At 36.3% G+C, this 19,881-nt stretch overlaps 1 protein-coding gene across 1 annotated transcript in view; it reads left to right on the top strand.

Annotated features, from left to right (window-relative positions):
• Ppox (protoporphyrinogen oxidase) overlaps positions 1-19,881 on the top strand; it is a 600,782-nt gene that overhangs the window by 529,601 nt on the left and 51,300 nt on the right. The gene's annotated exons all lie outside the window — the stretch shown is intronic.

Genomic DNA, 19,881 nt, shown 5'->3' on the forward strand with positions numbered 1-19,881 from the left:
ATTTTATATTTATATTTTATGAGATAAGGATCCTCATGATTTATAATGTTACGGTGAGCTAAGATTTTCAATGATTTCGTGTATTACTTTTTAGCGAAATACATAATAAGCACTGAATATGAACTGAGAGCAAAAACCCTTTCTTGGCAGTCTGTAAAACCCATGTGACTTTGTATTTTAAAGAACTGCAAAGGATTCTACTCAAGCCGTTGTATCAATTTGTAGACGGGATACCTGTGAATATTCACAGAAAATATGGATAGATAGCGTCTTTCTAATTTATCCCGATTCATGTTTGCATAATTATAATTCTTTAAATGCATTTTCTTGGAAATCATGATTTTGCATATTCCACCGTTTGCCAAAAACGGGACAATGTGTTTGCTTCGGTCATTGTCCAGTTGCGGGAGAACACAAAGGGAAAGAGCATTTCGTTCTCCGAGGAAGTGCCCATCGAGCTGCGAAAATGGTTGTGACGGGAAAAAAATGCCATTAATACTGGTGCCAAACAACCAGGGAGTCCCATAATTCGAACCAGTTTGGGAGAAAGAACAAAAAGTGAATCATTTCCTTGACTAATCTTTAATATATATATATATATATATATATATATATATATATATATATATATATATATATATATATATATATATATATATATACACTCGTATATATATATGTGTGTGTGTGTGTATGTATGTATGTTTGTATGTGTTTACAAGACTGCGGTTTGAGTATGAAATGCAGCAATGATCGTTGTAGTTTATTTCCTAGGAGACACCCCTTGCTAAAGGAAACGGCTTAATATATATATATATATATATATATATATATATATATATATATATATATATATATATATATATATATATATATATATATAATATATATATATATACATATATATATATATATACACAGTATAAATTGGTCCTTGTGGTACATATACGCATACATACATACACGTTACTTTCGTAACGGTTCGAATCCACACACTACATGCCAGTGCTAGGTTGCCCTTCAATACTCGACCACGAAGCGTATTAAAAAAGAAGTGTGGGGAAGTCGAGAAATAAAAAGGTCATGTGGCTGTCACAAATACATAAATATCAGGTAAAAAGTGACCAAGAGATTTTATATACCTGTTTTGGGTGTAATTTAATGTATGGAGTGCTTATGTTGTATCCGTCATTTTAGTCATTGCATATTCATTCATTCATTCATATGTATATATATGTATATATATATACGTATGTATGTATGTATATATATGGTCCTCACTCACAAAATTTGCCTAAAATGTGAACAAGAGTTGTAGATCGAGTACTGTTATTCCAAAAGTTTCGTTATTGGTTAATTTTAGTGTGCTCTTAATATATAGATCACTAAATAGGTGTAAAAAGAGATGTACAAATTATTAAACAGAACATTTTTCAACAAATTTGATCAGTGCATTGAATGTTACACAAATGAAGAGATAAGTAATATTGCAAGTCATTTAAATTTTTCCTTTTGCCCTCCGTCGTTTACAGATATTATGAATGAAAGGCGTTTGTCAAAAGAAACATCAAAAATGCAAGCCGAACATAGAATATTTCCTGTCCTTCATACTAGTCTAATTATCTCCATAATCGTGGAAAAAGTTTGTCAGCCATATGTCAGACAGCAACGGCACCGATTAAAAGACAGTAAAGACAGCCAGCCGTAGAGATCGAGCCTCGAGCTGTGTGCCTCCGGTCTTGTCATTCTTCCTTTCATCTGTAAAGAGAGCTTATGGGTAAAAATGAACCATTCTCTCTCTCTCTCTCTCTCTCTCTCTCTCTCTCTCTCTCTCTCTCTCTCTCTCTCTCTCTCTCTCGGATTTGAGTGAAGTATCTTTCATTCCTGTTAATTTCTAACAGCTGTGAATAAGTTTTGTATCTTTCTTTGTACACTCTCCTCTTCCTGTTCTACTTTTCTTGCTGTGACTACATGTTGATTTATGTTCGCATCCATTCGAGCAGACGACTCTATTTTCCGTTTGCCTCCTCCTATCTGGGGCTTCTCAGGTTCTTCCTCTTCTTAAGTGAGGAAGTGAGCTCTTTCCTCTTCCTCTTCCTCTTACTCTTCTCCGTATTTAGGCAGAGAGAAGGGTGCGTGTTTCTGACAAAGCAGGATATGATCCTTAAGCAATCCTCTTATTTTTCTCTTTCAGAAAACCTGTCAGAGAAAATGACATTAAAACTCTCCCACATTAAATTTCGATTCGCATTTTCGGTGATTTTCTTTTTCAGTTGTATTGACTAATAATGTTTTGAGCCATAACGCCCTCTCTGTGATCTTTGGCTCATGCTGCCATGTGATGACGGCACATTCGTCATTTGCACACTCGCGCGTTTGTGTGGTTGTAAGAGTGTTTATATATATATGCGTGCGTGTGTGTGCCCGCGTGCACTTAGTCACCTTTCCTCGTGGTCATTTCAGATAAATTCGTTATTTTCACACGTGCGTGTTTGTTTGTGTTTATCTATTATATTAATTTCCTTGGCTGCCTTTCTGCCTCTGTTTGCGTGTCCGGAGGCTTCTGAGAGTTCCGAAGGCTTCTGGGAATCTCGGAGGCTTTTAGGGCTTCCGAAGGCTTCAAGACAATCTCCAAGCTCTTTAAAGCCTTTTGTCTCCGATTTCTCTCCATAAAACTCTGTTCTTTAATATTGTGCAAGAACGGGGGAAGCCCACGTTCTTGGAGATGAATTCAATAGGCTTTTGGGAATTCCGAAGGCTTCTGATCATTCCTGGAGACAAAAGACCTTCGAAGATTTCTTCGGGGGAAGCCCGCGTTCTTGAAGAGAAGCGGATCCTACAGGAATCCATTCAGGGGCTGAAGGCGGCTTCACAGGACCCTGGAGTCTTTAAGAACTTAAGAAGACGTCATAATCCAATGGGCGTTTCTCCAGGAGGTGGAAGAATTCTGGGCGGAATGATTCGGAAGACATGCAACCCTAACTATAGTACATTCACATCAGCCGTGCATTTGGTGCCTAGCGCTGTCCCTTACAACGCTCCTGATTGACTAGTGGTCAGCCAATCACAGCGCTGGAAAAGGGGCAGTGTGCAGTCTCTCTCAAAGCTCCGGAGAGTAAAGATCTCCGCTCCGAGACCTGAGGAACATGTCTTTCAAAAGTTATAACTTTCATTAAACCTCAGTTTTACCCAAAGAATAGTAGTGTTTCCCAATTTCATCACTAAACATGTCAAGCCAATGGTTGAAGGATTATAATGATATATGAATTATTTACTTCAATAAACTTAATGGTAAGATAGTGAAATAAACAAGAAATTTTTGAAGATAAAATGTATTCTTTCATTCCTTACATGGCATCACAGTGCATTCATCATTAATCGTCTTGTGTCTCATAAAATTTCGTAGCTTAAATGTCATGGATAGCAATGTTACCTAAAAAGTATGGGTAGGGCTATCAACCAATATAAAAATAACAAGCAAGCGATTAAGAATATTAAAATGTGCGGGGATGCACGCAGACTATAGCATATACCCCGGGCAACCAGCCAGCTCTTTACACATTCCTTAGGCCTACTTCTAGAGGAATCTCTTGCTTTCGCTTGTTGTTATTTGGGGCCACACTTTAATGACGCTTATATGTCAGATCTTGCATTCAGGTTCAATAAACGAGCAAAGGATTATGTAATGACTCGTCTATGGCCGTCCGAATAAAGAGGTAACTTCTCTACACGGGTACGACCAGCTGCACTTGACAGTAGGCCTACGGTAGCACCCTATCAGGGGCCGCGATACGGAAAACAATTAAAATGAGCAATTATAGACTACATACATACGTAGATACATAGAAAAGTATGGTGTGTGTTTGTAGCTTTTTTTGTAGGGGAGCGAGGAGGCTCACAATATTAGAAGCGTAGCTGATTGCAGACGGCCATGGGCGAGTCATTACATAATCCTAGGCTCGTTTATTGAACTTGAATGCAAGATCTGACATATAAGCGTCATTAAAGTGTGGCCCCAAATAACAACAAGCGAAAGCAAGAGATTCCTCTAGAAGTAGGCCTAAGGAATGTGTAAAGAGCTGGCTGGTTGCCCGGGATATATGCTATAGTCTGCGTGCATCCCCGCACATTTTAATATTCTTAATCGCTTGCTTGTTATTTTCATATTGGTTGATAGCCCTACCCATACTTTTTAGGTAGCATTGCTATCCATGACATTTAAGCTACGAAATTTTATGAGACACAAGACGATTAATGATGAATGCACTGCGATGCCATGTAAGGAATGAAAGAATACATTTTATCTTCAAAAATTTCTTGTTTATTTCACTATCACATATATTACCATTAAGTTTATTGAAGTAAATAATTCATATATCAGTATAATCCTTCAACCATTGGCTTGATATGTTTAGTGATGAAATTGGGAAACACTACTATTCTTTGGGTAAAACTGAGGTTTAATGAAAGTTATAACTTTTGAAGTTATAACTTTTGAAAGATGTTCTTCAGGTGTCGGAGCGATGTTCACCGTCTGGAGCTTTGAGAGAGACTGCAGGCTGGCCATTTTCCAGTGCTGTGATTGGCTGACCACTAGCCAATCAGGAGCGTCGTACCCGTGTAGAGAAGTTACCTCTTTATTCGGACGGCCATAGACGAGTCATTACATAATCCTTGGCTCGTTTATTGAACCTGAATGCAAGATCTGACATATAAGCGTCATTAAAGTATGGCCCCAAATAACAACAAGCGAAAGCAAGAGATTCCTCTAGAAGTAGGCCTAAGGAATGTGTAAAGAGCTGGCTGGTTTTTGCTCTCACTTCATATTCAATGCTTATTATGTATTTCGCTAAAAAGTAATACACGAAATCATTAAAATTCTTAGCTCACTGTAACATTAAAAATCATTAGGATCCTTATCTCATAAAATATAAATATAAAATTGCATGTATCACTTAAAACTATTGATCAAAGGGCAGCTAATTTGTTACTGCTAGTAACATCATGAAAATAAACGTTTCGCAAAATATGAATGTGAATAAGTTAATCGTTGAGGCAGCTGAAGACAGACAGCTCTAAGATCTTTGCGCCTGATGACGAAAGATGCTCAACTGTGGCGACTCATCTTCTTTCTTTTTCGTTTTAACGTGCTTTTTTCCCCATTTTCTATATGGGGTAAGCACGGTGCCTTCTTTACGAAGGACTTTGATTTGGCGTTGGGGTAGGCCGTAGCCTCGATCGGCTGCCCTGCCTGACATCGCTTAGACCCCGGTAACGATGTGTACGTGTATCGTGCCAATCCCCAGCTCCCTTTCTCCCAAGCAGCGAGGAGAACTGGGCGGGTAGGTCGACAGTTCGAGACGTGTGAGGTGTCTTATGTTTTTAGAAGATGTTGTAGTGGATTTGTTTATGTGTGTATTAGTCTGTAACACCCATTTGCTTTTCAGCAAACCTATCCGTATGGGTAGGGCTATCAACCAATATGAAAATAACAAGCAAGCGATTAAGAATATTAAAATGTGCGGGGATGCACGCAGACTATAGCATATATCCCGGGCAACCAGCCAGCTCTTTACACATTCCTTAGGCCTACTTCTAGAGGAATCTCTTGCTTTCGATTGTTGTTATTTGGGGCCACACTTTAATGACGCTTATATGTCAGATCTTGCAATCAGGTTCAATAAACGAGCCAAGGATTATGTAATGACTCGTCTATGGCCGTCCGAATAAAGAGGTAACTTCTCTACACGGGTACGACCAGCTGCACTTGACAGTAGGCCTACGGTAGCACCCTATCAGGGGACGCGATACGGAAAACAATTAAAATGAGCAATTATAGACTACATACATACGTAGATACATAGAAAAGTATGGTGAGTGTTTGTAGCTTTTTTTGTAGGGGAGCGAGGAGGCTCACAATATTAGAAGTGTAGTTGATTGCAGACGGCCATGGACGAGTCATTACATAATCCTAGGCTCGTTTATTGAACTTGAATGCAAGCTCTGACATACAAGCGTCATTCAAGTGTGGCCCCAAATAACAACAAGCGAAAGCAAGAGATTCCTCTAGAAGTAGGCCTAAGGAATGTGTAAAGAGCTGGCTGGTTGCCCGGGATATATGCTATAGTCTGCGTGCATCCCCGCACATTTTAATATTCTTAATCGCTTGCTTGTTATTTTCATATTGGTTGATAGCCCTACCCATACTTATTAGGTAGCATTGCTATCCATGACATTTAAGCTACGAAATTTTATGAGACACAAGACGATTAATGATGAATGCACTGCGATGCCATGTAAGGAATGAAAGAATACATTTTATCTTCAAAAATTTCTTGTTTATTTCATTATCAAATAAATTATATTACCATTAAGTTTATTGAAGTAAATAATTCATATATCAGTATAATCCTTCAACCATTGGCTTGACATGTTTAGTGATGAAATTGGGAAACACTACTATTCTTTGGGTAAAACTGAGGTGTAATGAAAGTTATAACTTTTGAAAGATGTTCTTCAGGTGTCGGAGCGGAGATGTTCACTGTCTGGAGCTTTGAGAGAGGCTGCAGGCTGGCCATTTTACAGCGCTGTGATTGGCTGACCACTAGCCAATCAGGAGCGTCGTAAGGGACGGCGCTAGGCACCAAATGCACGGCTGATGTGAATGTACTATAGCTCGAAATTTCCAACATTAAGTGAACCAACGGTATATAAAATAGGTCGCAGATTTTTGGCTGAGCTTTGTTATTTTTGTTTCGAAATGGACTCAGCAGGTAATTCTAAAAATTCGAGACAAAATTTTGGAACAACAGCAGGTACTGCTGATGATGGTCTGGAACCGCCAATGACAGCTTGGCTGCTGGCGGAGCAAGGGATGTTAAAAGGCAGACCACAGAAACTGATGAACAGCGGGAACAAAGATTAGCTGCTGAGAGGCAAAGACAAGCACAAAGGCGGGCCACACAAACTGATGAAAAGCGGGAACAAAGAATGGCTGCTTATAGGGCAAGGGAGGCACAAAGGCGGGCCATAGAAACTGATGAACGACAGCAGAGACTGTCTGTGGGCAGACAAAGCGATACAAAAAGGCAAAAATGTTTAATTAACCTTATGTGGTAACTATCAACCACCTGCATTATGAGGGTCATAGTAAATACTACTCCTGTTATACAACTTTAGTATTAATTGCATCAGAACTATTAACAAGAAACTAGCAAATGAGAGCGATAGCGAGCATCTGTCAGTCATATATATATATATATATATATATATATATATATATATATATATATATATATATATATATGTGTGTGTGTGTGTGTGTGTGTGTGTGTGTTTTATATATCAAGAATTGAGAGCAGTGGAAACAGACTGGTACATAAAATCATCTTTATTAGTCCGACGTTTCAAGACGATTAGTCTCATTTTCAAGACTGCAATAAAAGAATAAATATTGTGAATACATATAAATTAAACAAAAATCTCTTTAAAAACATTTGTACATAAGGATAGTTTAGGCGTTGCTGGAGGTACCAACCTATATAGAAGGGAGAAGAAGAGCGACTGGAATATGGGTAAGTGACAAGCAAAGAAGCCGGTTACGACAGGTAGAGAGAGGTGGAAGAGGAGCTTTGGGCATTCAACAATGGTACTGTCTGTTTGATAATTAGCGATTCCTGAATAGAGAGTGCTAGCTCGGAAGAGGCCCTTGTAATGATTTTAAATTTATCATATTCAATGTTATTGCCACATTTTTTGGCATGCTCTCTGGTATTTGAAAATTCGGGATTTACTGTTTATTGCCCGTTCGATAGCTCACACCTTTGTAAGAATAGGCTCCAACCTTGAGAAGTCTTTGGGGTGCAACCCACGTAAGTTCCTCGAGAGCACCGAGGACAATCGTATTTATATATCACCCCAGACGTCATAAGGTCGCTTAAACGGTCTTTAGTATTGAATAAAGAACCAATTTTCAGAAGATTCTTTGGAATTAGATTAATTTTTACGGCTCCATAATGGTTAGAAATAATTTGAGAAAGCTTTTGGCTAAAAGTTTTATCATGTAAAAATGGAACACTAGCATAGATTTGAAGTTTGGGAACATGTGGAATTTTGTACTTTGGCATGAAGTTGTTCTTCAATATTTTCCGCACATATTGAAAAAATAAGTTGGATGGAAAACAATTGTTGGTGAAAAACCAGTGTAAAAATTGTATTTCCTTATTAAAAACATGCCGGTTCGAGGATAAATGGAAGGCTCTATGTAAAAGAGTAGACAAGGCATTTAATTTAAAAAAAAAACAGCAGTCTCCTCTTCTCTCTCTCTCTCTCTCTCTCTCTCTCTCTCTCTCTCTCTCTCTCTCTCTCTCTCTCTCTCTCTCTCTTCTTTTCAGTCAGATCAGAATCTAACAGTATGATTTCACAGCAATAATTTAAAAACAACCGAAACAGTAAAAGCAGGTTTCCTCCAAATACTCGTGTTAGAACAATCTGATTCTCGTGAGATTGAAACATCTAAAAAGGATAACATATTATCCTGTTCAACTTCAATACCTAATTTTATATTCGGATGTCTACTGCTAGCGAAATCGAGGAAAGTTTCAGCATCAAGCCGAGATCTAAACAACGTAAAAGTATCATCTACATATCTTTTGTAGAATAAACGGTAAATACTGAGAGAGCAGCTGTCCAGCAAGTGCTCCTCGAAGTGACAGAAAAATTTATATATATATATATATATATATATATATATATATATATATATATATATATATATATATATATATATATATATATATATATATATATATATATATATATATATATATATATATATATATATATATATATATATATATATATATATATATATATATATATATATAGCCACCCGTCACCCGTTGGGTCACTTAATGTTGAAAATTTATATTGCTGAGTATTTTAAATGAGAAGGAGAAGAAAAAGAATAGTTAGAAAGAATTTACTTTCTAATCTTCGCTCTATTGCTTAATTAAATCTTTAAAAATCTATATATATATATATATATATATATATATATATATATATATATATATATATATATATATATATATATATATATAGTGAGGATTGAGAGGGGTTCTATCAACCGGTAGACATCAGCAGGTTAGGGTGAAGGATCATTCCATTATTCCTTTTCAGGTACTTTATTGATGCTGCAACGTTTCAGGACTAAAGTCCCATTTTCAAGCTATAAAAATAGAAGTTAAAAGTTAAAATAAAAACTCGGGCTAAAATTAAGTAAAAAAAAAAACTTTATACATATATACAAATAATATAAAAGTAAAGTACAAAGGATAGGGAGGAGTAAGTACCATAAGGTGCTGAAGGCACAGACCGAGTGACTATTCGGGCCGGGTTCAGCTTCGACTTAAACTCACGAGAGATACAGAGGTGTTGAGGAAGACTGGGTGTTTAACTGTGGGACTAGTTGTTTAAAGAGTGTTTCCAAGATTGCTAAATATTGTTCGTTAGGAGTTTGGCCTATAATTTTAAAATCTTTGTAGTTTATGTCATATTTGCATTTCTTTGCATGTTCTCGTACACATGAAAATTCAGGATTAGTCAATTTGACGCCTGTTCGATAGCTAACGCCTCGATGAGAGTCAATCTCACTTTGAGTAACCTCCGTGTGGAGCCGACGTACTTCCCAAGATTACATCTAGGGCAATTAAATAAATATACGACTCCTGAGGTCATTAGTGGATCCAGTTTCTCCTTATGTTTAAACAGAGATCTAATACTCATTGGGTTGCAGGGTATTAGCTTTAATTCAATGGCAGGTAAAAATTTCTCGACTAACAACTTCAATTTACGATAGAAATTTAGGTCATGAATAAATGGGACACTTGCATATAATCGTAATTTTGGTACTGTAGTTATTTTAATTTTAGGATGGAAGATATTGTTTAAAAATTTGCTGAGGTGTTTATCAAAAAGTTTGGATGGAAAGCAGTTGTCAGTGAAATATTGGTGGAGATAAGTTATTTCACTGTGAAAAAGATTCCAATTAGACGTTATGTTAAAAGCCCTATGAAAGAGCGTAGACATGGAGTTTAGTTTAAAATTATAAAAGCAGTTACTATAAAAATTTGAGCCCAGGCCGGTAAAAAAGTTTTCTTTCTAAAAACCGTGGTGTTAAAATGATCATTATGTTTAAAAACTGTTACATCTAAAAATGGCAGCTTATTTTCATTTTCATATTCAATAGTAAAATTAATATTAGGATGTACTTTATTAGCATAATCAAGAAATTTGTCAGCTTGATCTTTATCTCTGAACAGCAAAAAGGTATCATCCACGTACCTACTATAAAGAAGGTATACCAATGAGGCCCATCCTCACCTCTTATGCTACTTCTAATTATAAAATTGCTAAATTTCTGGTACCTCTCTAGCTCCTTTTACTACGAATAACTATAGCTGTAAGAATTCAGAACATTTTAAAGAAAAAATTTTTACCCCAGGATTCAGACTTATTTATGGTTAGCATGGATGTGGAGTCTCTTTTACTAATGTACCGGTAGAAGAAACCATTGACATTATTGTTAGCCGTATTTTTACTGACCCAGATGCCACTTTTAATAATTTTAACCTCACGGATTTTAGAAAATTGCTCGAGCTCGCTGTGCAGGACACAGCCTTTGTTTTTAACGGTAAAGCCTACATTCAGGTTGATGGTATGGCGATGGGATCCCCTTTGGGTCCCACCTTTGCAAACATTTTTATGTGCTCCCTGGAGGAGCGCATACTGGACAATTGTCCTTTGGCCTACCATCCCTTATTTTATAGTAGGTACGTGGATGATACCTTTTTGCTGTTCAGAGATAAAGATCAAGCTGACAAATTTCTTGATTATGCCAATAAAGTACATCCTAATATTAATTTTACTATTGAATATGAAAATGAAAATAAGCTGCCATTTTTAGATGTAACAGTTTTTAAACATAATGATCATTTTAACACCACGGTTTTTAGAAAGAAAACTTTTACCGGCCTGGGCTCAAATTTTTATAGTAACTGCTTTTATAATTTTAAACTAAACTCCATGTCTACGCTCTTTCATAGGGCTTTTAACATAACGTCTAATTGGAATCTTTTTCACAGTGAAATAACTTATCTCCACCAATATTTCACTGACAACTGCTTTCCATCCAAACTTTTTGATAAACACCTCAGCAAATTTTTAAACAATATCTTCCATCCTAAAATTAAAATAACTACAGTACCAAAATTACGATTATATGCAAGTGTCCCATTTATTCATGACCTAAATTTCTATCGTGAATTGAAGTTGTTAGTCGAGAAATTTTTACCTGCCATTGAATTAAAGCTAATACCCTGCAACCCAATGAGTATTAGATCTCTGTTTAAACATAAGGAGAAACTGGATCCACTAATGACCTCAGGAGTCGTATATTTATTTAATTGCCCTAGATGTAATCTTGGGAAGTACGTCGGCTCCACACGGAGGTTACTCAAAGTGAGATTGGACTCTCATCGAGGCGTTAGCTATCGAACAGGCGTCAAATTGACTAATCCTGAATTTTCATGTGTACGAGAACATGCAAAGAAATGCAAATATGACATAAACTACAAAGATTTTAAAATTATAGGCCAAACTCTAACGAACAATATTTAGCAATCTTGGAAACACTCTTTATTAAACAACTAGTCCCACAGTTAAACACCCAGTCTTCCTCAACACCTCTGTATCTCTCGTGAGTTTGAGTCAAGCTGAACCCGGCCCGAATAGTCACTCGGTCTGTGCCTTCAGCACCTTATGGTACTTACTCCTCCCTATCCTTTGTACTTTACTTTTATATTATTTGTACATATGTATAAAGTTTTTTTTTACTTAATTTTAGCCCGAGTTTTTATTTTAACTTTTAACTTCTATTTTTATAGCTTGAAAATGGGACTTTAGTCCTGAAACGTTGCAGCATCAATAAAGTACCTGAAAAGGAATAATGGAATGATCCTTCACCCTAACCTGCTGATATATATATATATATATATATATATATATATATATATATATATATATATATATATATATATATATATATATATATATATATATATATATATATATATATATATATATATATATATATATATATATATATATATATATTATATATATATATACACACAATATATATACACATATATATATTTAGTATATCTCAATTAAGTCTTCTTGAAGACGTCTTCACGACTCCAGGATCCTGTGAAGCCGTCTTCAGCTCCTAAAGAACTCCTGGATAAACACCCATTCGATTATCACGGCTTCATGAAGAAGTCTTCAAGAATCCAGCTGCCTGGTTCCCCCTGCTGCAGCCTCAAAAATCTCGAAGTGTGCATTCAAACAAGCAAACATTTCAGAGTTTTGGTATCATACTAGTCCACCCGTGACCCGTTGGGTTGCTAAATGTTGAAAATTTTGGGCCAGTTAGGGTTTCATGTCATTGTGATGAAAAAAAGTAGCATTTCCATACCTTCGTATAGACATCATGGCTTCTTGACACCGTTCCATCAAATATCTTGCCTAGACCACCCGTGGCCCGTTGGGTCACTTTTTTATTATGATGAAAAAAGTAGCATTTCCATACCTTCGTATAAGCATTATGGCATCTTGACAATGTTCCATCTTATATCTTGCCAAGACCACCCGTGGCCCGTTTTATATACCACATTAGTTACAAATAATTCTTACATAACTGATAACAGCAACAGGTATTCTACTGAACATGACACGGCTAAATTAACCCTACAAATAATAGTCAGAAAAGTCTATGGGTAGGGGAGGGAAGAGGTAAGGGGATGGGAGGGGAGGGTATGAGGAAAGGGTAGGGGGAGGAAAGATGACACAGCTATATTAACCCTACTAATAATAGTAAGCAAAAGCAGCACCAGTGTGCAAACAAACAAACAAATGTTTCAGAGTTTAGTAATATATATATATATATATATATATATATATATATATATTATATGTGTGTGCACACGTATGCACTTAGTCACCTTTTCTCGTGGTCACTTCATATTAAATTCATTATTTTCACACGCGCATTTGTGTGGGTGTATGAGTGTGTATGTGCACATTCACTTAATCATCTCTTCCTGTGGTTATTTCATATTTCATTGGCACTAAATGTTGCAGTATTCTGTTTGTTCTTTTTGTCACCAATGTGTAGGTTAATTCCATGAGTTGACATTGTTCATATGTTGGCTATTTAACTGGTGTTAATGACCATTACTTCTTCACAACAACTTACATGTAACATCAGCTTTTACATAAGGATGTACTTTTGTATTATGCAGACAGTATTTGAGTTTTGTTTACAGAACAGGTAAAGAAGAGCTGTCATCCCCGTGAGGTCTCTATTATTTCCCTTTATCCTTCTTTTTCCTTGTCCCTCTCCATCTTTCCAAGCAATTCAGCTAGATTAGATACAGAGATGGTCATCTTTGTTTTATAAATGTCCAAGGCAGTATTTGAGAGTAGTGTCTTAAAGGTAAACCTTCAGATATTTCAGTGATTTCTTGAACAGTTCTAGATTCATCACCAGTAACTAACTAGAAACCATTATGACCTTTAAGAGCATCATCAGCAAGAGTGTGTAGGAAGAAAGCAATCTGCCCTTCATTTGGTTGGGTATCTCAGTGGGTGAGAATGACAAGTTTTCCAATGCTGCTTAAAACTCTTCAAATTTTCTGAAACATTAGAACTTATACTGAACTGCTGAGGGAGTCTGATCCCAGGAATAAGCATAATATCAAAAGCATTACCATTGTCAGTCATGATTATGTAGCCTTTACTGTAAGTTTAGCCTAACTCCTAGAAGCACATGGTAAGCAGACACAACTTAGCCAATATAGATAGCAGGTTGGTTAGCCCATAATATTTTGCCTAGAAGAATTTTTCAAAATTCAAATCCTGTCTTGAGCAAAAGAAACATTTGGAGTATACTTGCAAGGCAAAGGTATGTTAGGCTAATGCTGGATCACATGTATTCTTCATACAGGCTCATGTCACATGACACCATGCTTAGGAAGAGAATATCCTTGGCTGAGTGTGACTTACGGTCGGAAGTTTTTATCGCGTCTGACATATTCAGTGGCACTTAAAACCTGTGTACTGCATCTGTAAGAAGTATAGATGGATTCTTGCCCGCTGTGAGCATGTTGCATGACCTGGAGCATGTTATATTAAGCAGGTTACATGAAGTTCAAGAAGAGGGCTTCAGACAAACAAGGCATCTCTTTATTGCTGAACAAGAGAGTAAACATACATAATTGATGCAGAGATTCTGAACTAAGTTATTTGTAATTAGTATGGTGTTAGATCTTCAGCCTTATGCAATTGAAACTAGGGAAAATCCATATAATTTACGGACATTCCGTTTGCGTGGACAAATAGGCTTACACGAAATGCAACGATTCCTGTTAAATCTACAGTAGCGCGTATGATGTTTTCTATACCACTTGCATGATTGTTCTTCGGACTTCACTCGAAAGTAAAGAAAAATTAGAGAGCATTTTATATTTTGCAGAAATATACTAAATAAAAACGACGAATAATAATAATAATAATAATAATAATAATAATAATAATAATAATAATATTATTAATTCGTTGAATAAAGTGGCAGTTTGTATGCTGTTGAGCTTATATTGAGCCCTGTCAACTTGACGTATAAGTTTCTTCGTTTCAGCAGATAAAGTATAAACCCGTTTTCGTATATGAATATACCATGTATGCTCAATGCTCCCCCGGTGCCATTCACCTCTTGTAAATGGTAGCGAGGACTACCGGGACGTTGGGATAATAAATGAACTTCGGCCAGCTGCATTATAATTTACCCACTAAAGTTAAGTATACCTTAGTTTAACTAGACCACTGAGCTGACTAACAGCTCTCCTAGAAAGGGCTGGCCCGAAGGATTAGACTTATTTTACGTGGCTAAGAACCAATTGGTTACCTAGCAACGGGACCTACAGCTGATTGTGGAATCCGAGCCACATTATACCGAGAAATGAATTTCTATCACCAGAAATAAATTCCTCTAATTCTTCATTGGCCGGCTGGAGGATCGAACGCCGTCCTAAGAGAGTGCTAGCCGAGTATGATATCGACCCATCCAATGAGGAACTAATTTACCTACTGAAACGAAGAAACTTGTACGCCAAGTTGAGAAGGCGCAATATAAGCTCAACGGCATGCAAACTGCAATTATTCTTAGTTATAATTAGAATCAGAATAACTGTTAACAACCAGAATGACCAGCGGAAGGAAAGTTGACATCATCACAACATCCATGTAACATCGTATAAGCAGTTCATGCTACCGCTAAGGATATTGTACAGTATTCAGATTCACTATCTCTGGATGATAATATACAAGAGAAAGGGGAACAGTACGTAAGATAAAAACAGTTTCTACATCTGCTCAGAACGAAAAAATGGAAAAAATTTATATAATTGACGTCCAGTTTTGATATCGGCTGTTTAATTCTGTTACACGTTGTGGATGAGCCTTCTGTAGTGTAGAACCAGTTTTGGATTACGAGAGATCCGCGCTGTCAGTTTGGTCAAATAAGGTGCACAAGCATAAAGGATACCCAGAAAAAGGTAGTCATACACTTTTTTTTTTTTTAGTGAAAGCGTATGTTTGGTAAAACATGATTAAATGAATCTTAAAAACTTGAGTATTTCGTTTCTTACCTTTACTGCATTTACGCCTAAGAAATTTGACAAGAGACAGTATAATGGTTAAAAAATTGCATAAATTCAAAATGAAAAACAGTTCGATGATAAATTAACAGACGCTGACAAAATGGAATGAGAAGAAAATATCCTGTGAAAGTACATCGTTCAACGAAGCCACTATTTTGAATATTTCAAATCATTTATCGTCAACAATATTGTAACAAGAATAATGATACTGTTTGTGAGAGGCAGCGGGTGTTTGGGGGCCTCGGCTCATGTGATTTGTCAGGAAAACGTTTATCTTATATCGGTGACTATATATTTGCGTAGCAGATGGAAAAATTACGTATATGTTGATTTTTTATTTTACATGTATTCGCGCTGTAATAGGTGACAGTATCCGACTCATATTTCAGTGCAACTTGTGCTTTTTTACTCCTCGAAATTTTATATCGCTTTAAACTTGGCTTCTACGCATTTACGAATGTAGTCTCGGAATGCTAGTACTATCGTTCCTGCAGCTTGCTTGGCGAGACGAATACCCCAATTGCGTATCCTTTCAAAAGTTAATACTTGGGTTTGCTATATGTAATAAGAGGCTGAAATGGGAGAAATTCTTATGTGGATGAGGAACTCTTAAACCGTCACACTTCTTGTAGGCTGTGTAAGTTTTTCATTTTTATTAAGAAAACAATGAAGTGTAAAGGTTTTGTAATGTTCTTATTTTCCTGACCGTAGCCAAAGGCGTTCATTAGATTTGAAAGTAGATTTGATTTTCAAAACACTGCTATATGTCATAACACTCATTTTACCATGAACACTAAAGGATTATTATAATGGACTGAAAAATGTCAGCTGTTTGTGAAAATTTTTTGGAATGTGACCCATGAGTTAATTCGTACAAAATATGCGTATCTCTGCCGAGTCTTTTTAATTTCTTGTTTGGGCCTAATATGAAAGAATGACGATGGTTCTGACAGCTGTGTTAATTTCCTTGCAAGGGAATCGGCAAGATAATAACAGGTTGGTATGCCAAATGCTTCATATTTATATCATTATTATGGTGACGTAGAAAAACGTCGTTGACAACGAAAATTAAGAGAATAACTAGACTCTCTGGAAACACAAGTCCTCAATTTACAATCTTAACTTTACGAGACAACAGTTCATGTTTTTATGCAATATTAGTAAATAAAATTTTATTTTTCTCTCTGCCTAAAATTCTGAATTCAGATGTCCGAATAAAAAGCTGGGTATCGGTTCCAGTGGACATTTTTTTTTAGGAATAGCTGGGCTACGTAAATTTCGGTAAACAATATCTAATAACACTTTCTGCTTTTGGAGTCATTTCAGTAATCGAACAGTTGAAGTCTCCAGATTGTGATGGTATGATCATTGTGCTTGCTAACAGAAAGCTAAGAGAAAAGTTCTAAAAAAAAAGATGATAAATAATAATTGTGAATTACATTTTGATTGCTGAAAACGTATAATTTTCCATCCCCAGTTTGCACTTACCGATTGTTTTAATCTTACAAAGTTGTGTCATAATGATGATATTTTTGTTTGCAATGTCTTTTGATGTAACATTTGTGCTTTTGCTGTACATTGAGGCTTATCAGTACTTTTATTAGAAGAAGTAAACTCTTACATTTATGATTATCATTTAATTCAATATGCTCAGTTTGCCGACTGAATATTCATAATAGTTTTATTACATTAATATATGTTCATGTAAATAGACCAGTGTAACCGATAAGAATTTTGTATATGTTTGGAGATTTTCCATGTGCCTGTAACCATTATTGATTCTGACTGGTGCGCCCAAGGCTATTTCTGGGCGGGGTTGCTCCAGATACTCTGGCCTCTGCTAGATAAGGAAATGATTTGTTCATAACATTGTACTAACTGTAGCTACTACCATTAATAGTAAAATTGTTACTTATTATTATTTTATTTATTGGTCATACACCTCTGTTTACACTTTCGGGAGTACTTCTTCGAAATATGATAGCACTAACTGTAATAACTGGAATTTTAATGGAGTAAAAAATTGATTAGATGCCTTTTTGTTAAGTTTTTTATATATATTTACCACTACTGCAGCCGCAAAGTACAGAAAGCTCTGAAACCCAAGTAATACATTACTGAATGTGTTATACCATTCTACCATATACGATATGTAGTCATTGTATTGCAATACTGTGTTATTATGTTGTTTGTGTACGTTTGAAAATTATTTTAGCATCTGTACAGACCCGTGCATTAGGCTACGTCACATATGCAAATCATTCCTGACCGTTTTGCCCTCCCTCACTCCTATCCCAACCCAACCCAACCCAACTCACACAACCCAACCCATCCCATCCCATCCCATCCCATCCCATCCCATCCCATCCCCCATCCCACCCCACCCCACCCCACCCCACCCCATCCCCATTCCCATCCCATCCCATCCCAATCCGCACTCTCCAAATAAAATCTCTGGGTACATCCTTGAAAATTTACCATCCTTTTTCTGACAGTAGCAACAGGTCAGCATATGACATCTGTCAAGTATGTTGTACATACCTCATCGTAACATAGCTTTGTTACCATTTAACGAGGTGGCCTTTAGATTTTCAGCATCAGATTTTAGAATGATATAGGCATTTCCACTTGGAGCAGCCTGTAATACTTCAACACATTATCATTTCAGCCCTTCCCCCCCCCACTTTTTTTCGTCGATTACCTCAGTGTGAAAAATTAGCAACAATATCAATGGAAGTGTTTTGACAACCTCACGTTTCTTCATGGTGACTATCTGAAGCCTGTGTAGACGTTATTACTAATAAGTTATTCTCCTTCACCTGATTTGCATAAGTTATATTCTCTGTGTTAGTAGCTGTCGTCTTCCCCATAGTAGATCCAGTCATTAATTTTTTATGAGTTTATCAATTTTCAGTTCGAGTTGCAGGACCGATCAGATATTGTTCCACCTGTAAATGCGTTCTTTCAAAAAAAATGCATACAAAGCCCTTCGAAGTACGCTTATACTTTTATCGTCAATGCCATCTAAAACTACACTCTGCGTAAGAAATCAATTGTCAACTCGCATCCTATGATTCCGAAATTAACCTTTCCTCTATCTGTTGGATGAGCTTAGTTCCCGTTTGTTAGCCGTAATACAGTTTCATTGATAATCGTATCCTTTACCAATAGTATTTTACGTATAAAACGCTGTCGGAAACAATTGTTTCTGTGTGTGTGCACGAGCAATCCGCAAGAACGTGCACATTTCACCATTCGTCGCACCCTACCCAATATAAGATACAAAAGCAGATGGTTTGGAAATATGTAGCAGAGGAGAATGAATTTATTAAAGAAGTAACGTTTCATGATGATAGATCAGCTTTGTTAATGATGTAAAAGACGAGGGCAAACGACAATGTTCAATGACAGAAATAAGCACGAAGGTAAAGGCTGTCCTCTTCGTGTTAGACTGCTATACTGGAAAAGATGAAAAAAACAAGAGTTGTAGCAACTGTGCAAGAAAAGAAGACATTTATTGAAAAATTCTGAGGAGTCATTGACTCCCTGAGTTTTTTTAAAATATTCTTTATAAATTACCTACAAGATTATTTTAACTTTAAATTGTTTTAAGATGCAGATATCGATAGAAACTACTTGTCTGCGAAGCAAAATGATGATTTTCTAAAATTTTATAGCTTTTCTTATGACTTGAATTTTCAGTGATTTTGCATATTTCACCGTTACACACTATTTCATTTCTATAAAGTAGTAAATGTCACCTTACACATTCATTACCCTCTAAATTAAATAGAATACATATTTTCCTTCAAAAAGAACATATGTATTGCAAATTGTTTACGTATTAGCTGATTTTATTCAGATTATTTTTCCGTAGTGACAACTGATGGCGTCAATGGGACTTACGGGTATCGATATAAACAATGTATTGTTGATCATTGATATAAAGAGATAAAAGCATCAACAATAACATCGCACTCTGAATTTCAGTGGGAAAATTATAATTTCACCCTTGCGCTATTTAGATTGGTTGCACACACACACACATATACAAAACAAACACATGGATATACATGAACTAAAACATAACGTGCGCACACTC

Source organism: Macrobrachium rosenbergii, chromosome 3, assembly GCF_040412425.1.
Source record: "Macrobrachium rosenbergii isolate ZJJX-2024 chromosome 3, ASM4041242v1, whole genome shotgun sequence".
Classification (NCBI taxonomy): Eukaryota; Metazoa; Arthropoda; class Malacostraca; order Decapoda; family Palaemonidae; genus Macrobrachium; species Macrobrachium rosenbergii.